Source organism: Buteo buteo, chromosome 10, assembly GCF_964188355.1.
Source record: "Buteo buteo chromosome 10, bButBut1.hap1.1, whole genome shotgun sequence".
In the NCBI taxonomy this organism is placed as follows: Eukaryota; Metazoa; Chordata; class Aves; order Accipitriformes; family Accipitridae; genus Buteo; species Buteo buteo.
In genome coordinates, this window is record NC_134180.1 from 21,441,712 (window position 1) to 21,452,076 (window position 10,365).

A 10,365-nucleotide genomic window follows, 5' to 3' on the forward strand; every position below is an offset into this window, starting at 1 on the left:
TTACCATGATCAGATTTCAGTGTGGAGATACATACTGAGCAAGGCAGATAACCAACACAAGCTCAAAACCTAGGGGTCATATTTTGACAGAAAGAGCTGAATAATTCCAAAAGCTTTAGCTCTGCAGGCACTAAAAGGAACCTGATCTCAGATAATTTCTTGGGGTTAGGACACGCAGTCCTTCTGAATAAGCAGCTTTTGGCAGATTTGGTTTGGAAGAACATGTCTTCTGTTTTTTTAATCTCTCCCTGTACACATAACCCCAATTATACATAGCCCTTTGTGATCAAGCTGCTTTTGGTGCAAGAAAAGTTCCATTGTAGCTGCCAAACCTTACCTACCCATTCAGCACAGCAGAAGATGGCAGCTTCAAGCAGCCAGATCTCTCTCTCTTTTTCTGTCACCAAGAGAAAGCGGAACCTCTTCTGCAGAAATGTACTGGCCTACAGCATTGCTCTGAGCCATCTAAGCAAATCATTCAGCCAGAGAAACAATGCTTTTAAACATAGCAACAAACAACATTTCACAGAGAGAGGAAACTGGCTGAGAACAATAATGTGAGCATTTGAGATAGTGCCAGCTTATCAAGCATAGAAAAAAAAAAACAAAATTCATCCAACTACCCTAGGAAAAGATGTGAGAATAAAGGATAGACTGCATGAAAGGTGTCCTAAATGGGTTGAAACTGAGAGGTGTAACTTGAATGTGAGAAAGCAACATGGTATAGTGGTTGGTTATCCATGCTAATGTAAGGAGCACATGAAACAAAGCAAACTGCAGCAAGAGGGTTTTCCTCAAAATATTACTTACTGTACTAGTGTTACTTAGAAACTGACAACTAGCCTTATATTAATGTTTCATTTTGAGTAGAGCAACTGTTTTCCTAAATAAAAGTATTGACCTCTACAAGGCTCTGCTCATAGATATTCTTTATTTTCAAACTTCTTTTGATGTGTATGTTTTCTCATGAGCAAGTCAGTCTACATGCAAGATCCTGAGCTTCCTTATTGTTCTAGCATCAGAAATAGTATTTCAAAATGAATCCTTCTATTATAAGGTCACAGTAGAGATAAGAACACACATCTGCTAATTTTGCACAACCAATACCACAGGCAAAAAAAATCTACTCAGAGCCGACTAAAGCATCTACTCTAAGTGTCTCATAATATATTCCTTCCATGCAGAAAGGAGCTCAGAAATTCTTCTTGATTCTGATCTGACATTTGAGTCATGTTCTTGCACTAATTAAATCTGCCTATGTATCAATGACTTCATCACATAGTCATATTACCCCTGTGTTCTGATGATGCATTTCTTATTCATGCATTTTTTTCATCTCAGTTAATCTGTTTTAATCATAGCCTCTTTGAACATACAGTTAACAGATGACTTCTAGTGTTGATGCTAGTTTCAAGAATATTTGAACTGGCCAAAGTAGCATAATTTTGTTTATTGGTTACTCATTACAATTATTACTCCCTAACTACTTTCATTTAATTCACTTTCCCCTTTAATACTGTTTTTGTGTTAAAGACCTGTTCTAGGTGGGCAATACTTACAAACTACAGTGCACAAGATTAGTTTAGCTGATGCTGTTCTTTAGTATTCTACAGTCAAGCTGCTCACTTTCATCAAGTGTAGATTTCACTGTTGATATCTAAAAAAGTCATAAAGGGTGGAGTGTTTGGAGGCAATTAGGACCATCTCATTGAAAGTCTCCCTACTGCTCTCATAATCTAGCATTATGATATGTTGTTCTTGCAGCCTTTACATAAAAAAACCCCAAAGAATATTAAAACCTTCCATCAAAATCAGATGGCTTTAGGCATACCTTAAAAATCAAAACTGATGGCGTTCAGATAAAGAATAACTTACATTTCACACATACCCCCATTCTTGATAGCCAAAACAGAGAATCATGACTCAAATCTTATTTATATGCAAAAGAGCATTATACATTCGAGAAAGGCTTTCAGTAAAATGAATCCAAACTACTCTATAGCTTCAAAGTATGTTGGTTTGGTTTATTGCCACCTATTCTGAATGTTCTATGCAACTGGAATAACTAGCATAGATTTGTGTGTGTGTATAATATCTGCATATCAATACAAAATTAATAACGGAGTGCCTACATTTTAGTGTCATGGTCCTGCTTTTCCTTCATTATATATTTCTTACACATACACACATGAAAGTAAATTCAGACCAAAAAAATTTAATTACAAGACCATTTTTAAAGGCATGATTTTATATCTTTTCTATGCTTACCTTCATCCCCCATTAGCAACGTTTTGTGTAGCATTACCCTTCCATTGATATCATCATGTGCCAGATCTTGCTGTGATCACGTGGATGCACAGTTGTCTCCTCCCTTCATCTAGGTCATAGATTTATTTGTTCCAGGCAGTGGTGGCCAGGTAGTTATGTTTGAGAAGTTGTTTCAAGATACTTTCTGTTTAGGAAAAGAGACATATATTTCTTTCAATAGTGTAAAAAACACTCTAACAACACAGTCATTCCTCCCTCCCTCTCTCTCATTTAGGAATTTCTACCCAATAGTGGTTTACAGATCCAAATCAGAAGTGCTTCTAAATCCAACACAACTAGTAAACATTTCCGCAGTGTCCAAGAGCTTATTTATTATATGAAGAGGAAATAAAATCTATGTTGCTTATAGAAAGGCTGACCCACAGAAATGTAAGTTGTACTCTTAACATTTCCAGAAAATATAAGTTATTCTCTGAACAACCTTTCTTTATTGCAGAAATAAATATGACTCTGCCTTTCATTGTGAAGCAAGAGTAACTTCACTAAAATATGTGCAACAATGTATTTTTATCATTACTAGAAGCAAATGAGATGACTAGAAAATGTTTATTTAAGTTTGCATTGTCTCCCTTTCCTTCAGGGTTATTTTCTTCTCCCTGGGTCTAATACAGGCCAGCAAGGTTGCTGGCAAACTCTGAACATATACACCTCTTTCAAATTTCCTGAGCCAGAAGCATTATGGAGAAAGTTGTGGGACTTTCTTACCTCTCCCCAGCCGTCTGTATAACCATACAGAGAGAAGAAATATGAAAATGTATTGTTTAAAAGGTAGTACAAAGGATGAACTTAACAAAACAAAAAGGAGAGTCTCTCAGGCATCATAGGAAACTTGGTGAGCTGAAGTTCTGACATTCCCAAGGACATCCACACCTGCTGCTCTTCGACACAAATCAACATGGACACTGAAATCAAAACTAAATGGATTAAAAAAAAAAAAAGACACCAAATTTGCAGAGCCAATGTTAAAGCAAAGGATTAGAGAGAAAAATTTTACTGCAATCTCAGTCTGTGCCTAACCAACATAGCCTTGTTGGAACAAATCTGTATACTAGATGAATTCCTAAGGTCAACAGAAGCACTTTGGGCTGTATGCATCTTCTTCCCCTCCTTTAACAAAATACCCTAACTCACACTAGGTAATATCTTATTCAGCTCATAAAATTACCATCTCCAGTGGGTCGGCTTCACACTACATGACACATACTAACAAGGCAGGAAGATTCACACAACCGCCCTTAAAACTCACAGGAGAGATTTCCAACTGATGTGAAATGTCACAGCTCCATTGACTTCAAATAGAGCTATGTCACTGTATCCTAGCTGAGGATGTGGTCTGCAAGCCTTTAGCTATCCAGCAGGCTGACTTATCATTCAGACAAAGCATTAACGTCATCCATTAGGTTTGCTCGGAAGAGTATATGGAAATTTCAGCCTGCGAGCCAGCAAGAAATACATGTTTTTACAAGCATGAATTCATAGCAGAACTGCTGAAATGAAGCGCTGAGTTCAGAACAGATCCCTCCATCACAAATGATACCACTTGGAACATGCTGCAAAAACAGCTCCTCCAGGGTTGCTCTCAGAAGAGAAACAGACTGAAAAGGTATGAGGCAGTATGAGAAATACAGGGCAAAAAAAGTGAGCATTTTCAGAGAGACCTTTTTTTCTCAAGAAGTATCAGACATAAAAAGGAAAATGGATTAACTGTCAAAACAGCACTGTAAACATAAAAGAGCAAGAGATACAGCCCTATGGAAAGGTAAGACATTAGGAAAGGATGTGCTGGGGCTACTGAAATAGCACTTTTAAAGCATAGTTGTCAATAAAAAAAATAATAAAAAAATCACATTCAAATATAAAATGTTTCTATCTAATATTGTTCTTAATAATGCCTGAAATTATCTGAAAGCAATTTCAGGCAAGGATTCATGGAAGAAAAAAAAAATCAATTTTCTCAGTTTATTTTATGCACTTTGTGGTACAACTTGCTTAGCTGTTCTCCATGTGTAGTCAGTTTGGCACCAGTCCCATGAAACTTAGGTTATTTAGCTGAAAGGAGGCTAAGACATGAAGAAGTCTACAAAAGTATCAAGGTGTAGGTACCTTTAGAGAGAATATATGATAACTAAGAGGCAATGCGGGGTCATGAAAACATTGCCATGAAAACTGGCCATTACCTTTAGAGTTGGAATTATTGGTAGGTTTTTAACCATGACAGGAGAAACATCTTGAAACTGCCTTCCATTTGGCATATCAGAGGGAAAACCTTGCCTGCTTTAAGACGGATTTATTTACATTTCTGAAAAGAAGAATATAATAAGGGGCCTACAACAGTATAAGATTTGATACTGTTTAATAGCTTTGTGTTTCAAGGGAATGAATTTGATGATCCCAAACTGATTCCTACTGCATAGGGATCACAAGAAAGTCTGGGAGCTGAAAGTTAAATAAAATAAATCCTATGGACTCAAATTCATAGGTTCAAGAAGTCTAGGCTGTTACTTTGTCCATTTAATTCACTTCACTGTTTATGTGGTCAGATCCATGCCTTTACAAAGAGCATAATGTTAGGAACTCTGAACACCCCAGGGGAACTGGAATTGATCAAAACCTTGAATTTCCCTTTTTGCGGTTAAACACAGGCTTTACTAGAAGATTTGTTGTGCCCTGGAATGAAAGGGAAGGAACTTTAAAATATACATCTGCACAAAATGCATAACTGTGTCAATTCTCTATTTCCTAAATGAAAGGAAACACGAAGCCCTTGACGACCGGGCATTTGTCAGACTGTCCAGAGCCTACTGCTGTGGTTTCAAGAGCCAATGCTATCTGGGAGCCAAAGTTCCCATCAGGATTCTTCCAAACACTTCCACAGTTTATGTGGAGGAGCTGGGAATAAAGTCAGAGCTCCCAGGACTTTCAGGCGTCTAGCATTTCTGCATGATGAGGCTGCACAAATGCACAATACCTGGCCCTTGCAGCCCAAACTGTAGAGCTGTTTCAGTATTGCAGCTCCAGGAAGCCTAGAAGCTTGCCAAGTGAGTTTGTTAGAAAGCAGACTGGTTTCCAATAGGTGCTTGCCTGACAAATGCAATTCAGTTGGTACTATAAAACAGAAAAAATATTCCAATTTCAGCTATTCAACATCTTTTGAAGAAACACTGCTCATTCTTGAATTCTTGACTACCTGTAGCTTATTTCAGCTGAACAGTAAATTCCTCTAAGAATATTTTTAAATTCCATGTAAATACAAAAACAAATATTAAGCACAAAAAGACAACTAGAAGATTACAGACAGGTGTCTGGAATATAGACTAATGCATGCAGCCTTGTCTCTAACACCACTGATGCTTCACTCACAATTTCTACAATCATAGAATCCCTGGTTAGACATTTGTCTGCCTTGTAACTTATACAGGTTTGCTTAGCACTGTGCACTCTTTAAGTAAAACTATTACTAATTAAGATAATTGAGTGATTTGAATTATGTGGGATTTGGTACTTCTCTGTAAGTATATTTGGTTTTGCTTGGCAATAAATTAGTCAAGTATTTAAAATTAATAAATTGATAACAATGTATTTATCCCTAATTTCAAGTAAATTGCTTACAAATACAATTATTGCTTCAATTAAAGTACAGGAATGGAGTCTAATAAAAGATTTATGAATGCTGATCTTTAACCTGTCCTGATTCTTCTGTCCAAAACTATCAAAACTTGATTTTATCCTCAACCATAGGTTGTTTTGGTTTATATCAATGACCTATATAAAATGCCTCTAATGTAATATGGCAAAATCAAAAACTTCTGCCAAGTAAGATGCAGGGACTTAAAACATCTCCAGCATCTTGCTACAGTTTAAGGCCTGAATTCTTAAAGAATGCTTAAAGGGAATTCTCCATATGATTTAGTACATAAGAGCAGAAAAGATCACTTCTGGAATTAAAATCTTATGGCAGACACGTATGCCCCCTCAGAGACACTTCCTGGCATCTGGTCTATTCAAGACCAAACAGTTCTATAACAGTGCTAGCTTTTGCCTTCCAGTCATCTCAGATTTTTAACTGATGTTGCTTAAATCCATATAAGATGTTTATTTTCAGAAAGATATTACCAAATAATTTATCTCAATCTTGTGTGTAATGGAATACATGATACCATATTAATATATGAAATTCTATGCTAAAATTAATTATTTACACAATTAATTACTCAGATAATGTAGTTTCTTAATTTTCTTCATTCATTTCCTAAATTGTTACTTGAATGAACAAGTTAGACATAAATAAAGCATATTTGATTTATACTTTCCATAGGAGCCATCTTCATTTCTATTTTTTAAAATGGCAGAGAAGACTAACTGAATCAAGTTAGGCACATCTCTGTCATAATTTTTCTAAGGCTCAAACTGGTGGGCAAATTAGCTACCTGTTTGAAACCTCAGGAGAATGACCACAAAATAAGGGTCATAGGAGGAAAGTGTAAGGAGTCACAAAGGAAACCCTGAGACATGCAGAATGAGACAGAGATGCTGGTAAAGCCCACCGCCTGCTGCTCAGGACTCTGCTAGTGAAGTGACTAGCAACAAGCATGTATTGAAATGCGTTCAAGTAAAAAGCAACACACTAGCTTCTCATGGGTTCATGAAGGCATCTGTCCAAGCACCCACACTTACGAGCTCGAGCCTCATTCCAGATTTGTACCAAAGTTTGCCTCCAGACAATCACAGGAACAGAATATTAAACACAGAAAAGGCACAAAGGCAGAAAGTCTCAACCAAAATCTAAATGAAAATGCCAGAAAAGGACAAAAGAGAGTTCCAGGCAAAACATAAACCAAAAATCAGTGGATATAGTACAGAGAAAATTGGCAGCCTTGGTTGTTGGAGTCCTCCATAGATTAATCTGTTCCCAGTCTCCATATTTGGCCCCACCAGATACCTTTTAACTAATTGAATAAAATTCAAATTTACCCTGGAAGAAAATTCAATGTTCAACTTCTACAGCAGAGGCCTTTCCACAATCATGCTTCTGAGATATTTCAAATGTAGAGGAGCCAGATCAATAACATCAACCTCAACAGTTTTATTCACTACAAAGCAACAGGATAAGGCCAAGGGGAAGAGGTAATATTTGTGTTACAAAACAAGATAAGCAGGGAAGTTCTCTGCAAACATTTAACCTAAGGAAGAACAAAAATCTGGATTTGGGCTTTTCAATTTTCTTTTTCTCCCACCTGAAAACACTAGAAGAATCACTTTTGTGTCTGAAAAGTGTTAGCAATATTTGTCAATAGCAATTCTAAGCTAGTACGTCTGGAAAGCTCTTTAGTAACACATTGTTTCCTAAAATTTTTACCACCTAGATCAGTACTGATGAATTTCAATTCTAGTCAGAGACAGAGCAGCCTACAAGCAGATACTGTATGGGCAACAGCCTCATTCATTAAGCTATATGAAAAGTCACCCATTAGGTAAACAACCACCACCTTAGCACAATTTTTAAGGGAGGTTAGAATTACCATGTCCAACGCAAATCTGCTGGGCAGAATGGGAGCCAAACTGTTGATTTTACTGATTCCTTTCAGCCCGAATGATTAATGTTGCTTGTTTATTCTCACCAAAAGTATTAACTGTCTTCTTCAATGGTTAGCTCTCAGGAAAACATAAGATCTTTTGGTATTCTGTACTATAATTATTTTATATACCTTAGAAATAACAAGTTCATTACTTTAATTCACAGTAATTTAAAAGAAATGCCTATTGTGCTTGCATGTCAAACATTAAAGGTATATGAACATTGAAATTCATCCCTGTCTTACGAGTTTTTTATTGCAGTGCTATGGTGTAGACTCCTCATTATAAAATAAGAGACCACTTGCAAGCAAGCTTCAGGTCCAGAAAGAGGCTTGGATTTCAAATGATAGCATATTTTTGTAGTGTTTTCATCAGAGAATGCCTTAAACTTTATACACAAACTTAAACATATGCCAAAAAGAATATATCACAAATATTTCACTCCTACAGCATTTTAGTTTTGGAGATTTGTCAAATATTAATCGTCCTTTTTTTTCCCTCCCTCTCATTCTTTAGGCAAAGCAGAAGAATAGTCAAATGACATACAAATACAAATGTATAGACTTCTATTCAATCCAAAGCAAGAATGGAAGACTGAATGGGTCATAAATAATTTTACCTGTTCCATATTCCATGAAGTTAAATCTGAGTAGCTCAGAATGAGCTGGCTGCAGCTGCCTCTTATGAAACTGCAATATATTTGGTAATTTAGGTCAAAATATCTTCAGGCACAGATTAAATCCAAACACAGGAACATATATCATTTAAGTTTGTCTTTAATCTTCCATATTGCTTCCATGCTTCCATATTATTGCAGTGAAAGAATTTGGAGCCTGTCTGTATATACCTGTGAAAGACCTTGAGAAAGCCACAATAATAGGAAATTTTATGCCTCAATATTAACTATAAATCAATGCATAGAAGAGAGAGACATTTTCCAGAATTAAGAAGTGGGCACAAAAGCATAACTTAAGCAGGAACAAAATGAAGAGGATAAAAGTTATAATGGTGCTTCATAATCAACACAGCTGTGCAATAATTTGATTTTCATTATAATGACGCTATTTAGACATGCCCTGCATATTGAAGATTGAGCATAGTACATAATTATTGATTAGTTATAAACCATTTGTGTTTTATGTTTATTTCATCTGACAATAATTATCATACATTTGAACTAATTAATTCATCATGTTTTATTACTGGAGCTGAAAGGTAACTAGCATGAAACAGCAGAAAGGGCATTGAGAAGTAGGAGGTCCTGTAAAGCAATAGCATTATTTGCAATATAATACTACAATAATGCTCTTTGCATTTTTTATTTTTGTAACATAGAGGCAAATGATTTCCTAGCTAAAATTTACTTGAACTTACTAGTAAATTGCTCTCTAAAGCATGCTGAAGTGAAATTCAGCAAATATGCTGATGAGATAGGTATTGACCTATCATTCAGTGTTAATGTTAATTTTTTTCATGAAGGTCTTCAAAATTATTGGCCATTTTGGAATACATTTTAGAATACATTTTAGAAATTGTGCAGAAAATTGTCTGGCTTTGGGAGTAGAAGTTCTTACACTACACATCTCATACAACAGTGTATTGAAAACTTTGTAAAATGAATTGTATAACGTTTTGTAAACTCAAGTTTGTTCCCTAAACAGAAGTAAGAAAGCTCATATTTTTACTGATGGATGTCTTCATCAGCTAGTAATACAATTGCTCTGCAGTATTCATATAAAAACACTGTGCAACACCGCATGGTGAAGACAGCCCTAAGCCAGAGCCAAACATGATAGATGCTAGAGAAGTAGACACTCATCAGCTTGGCATTGCTACTAAGCTTTATCAAGAGACAAAATACACTAAATAGCAATACTAATGTGGTTCTATTTGCAAAATCTGAGCTTGTAACTAAGTGGCACTGCTATATTGTGTAGAAGTACAAACTGGCCAATAGCTATGCTGAAGATACACATGATGCTCCATTACACCTCGTAAATACACCTAAAAGGGATCAAATAAGGCAGTGATAAAAAAAATTAGAAGGTATATAGAAGTATTTCAACTTTTCCTCTTTGAATACATATATAATATGATGGAAAGACATATGCAAAGAGCTGCCTGCTCTTCCAGAGGCCCAGATGCCCATTCTTTCAGAGGCATCCACAGATGGTGGTGAAATTATTGTTCTCTCTGTTGAGCTCTGCGTGTTGTAGACAAGCCAAGGGCAGGCAATGAGCTGGAAGTTTATGAGCAAAGTGTCACCATGCTGGAGGCATGGTGAGTGTGATAAACAGTGTGCAGGTTGCAACCCAGAGCTCCTGCATGGGATGGCAGTGGAGATGTGGTTAGCAGAGCCATGCACTTGCCGTTATTAATTACATGCACCATCCATATTTAGTCTACATCTTGCTTCTCTAGTAGGGTTCAGATTGTTTTCAAAATCTGAAAGACTGTGTTAAA

General features: G+C 36.3%; 1 long non-coding RNA gene across 1 annotated transcript in view; it reads right to left on the reverse strand.

Annotated features, from left to right (window-relative positions):
* LOC142036017 (uncharacterized) overlaps positions 1-2,506 on the reverse strand; it is a 50,354-nt gene extending 47,848 nt beyond the window's left edge. The window contains exon 1 of the long non-coding RNA XR_012652034.1: positions 2,269-2,506. This is a non-coding gene — a long non-coding RNA (uncharacterized LOC142036017). The remainder of the gene's footprint in view (positions 1-2,268) is intronic.
* Positions 2,507-10,365: the final 7,859 nt, after the last annotated feature.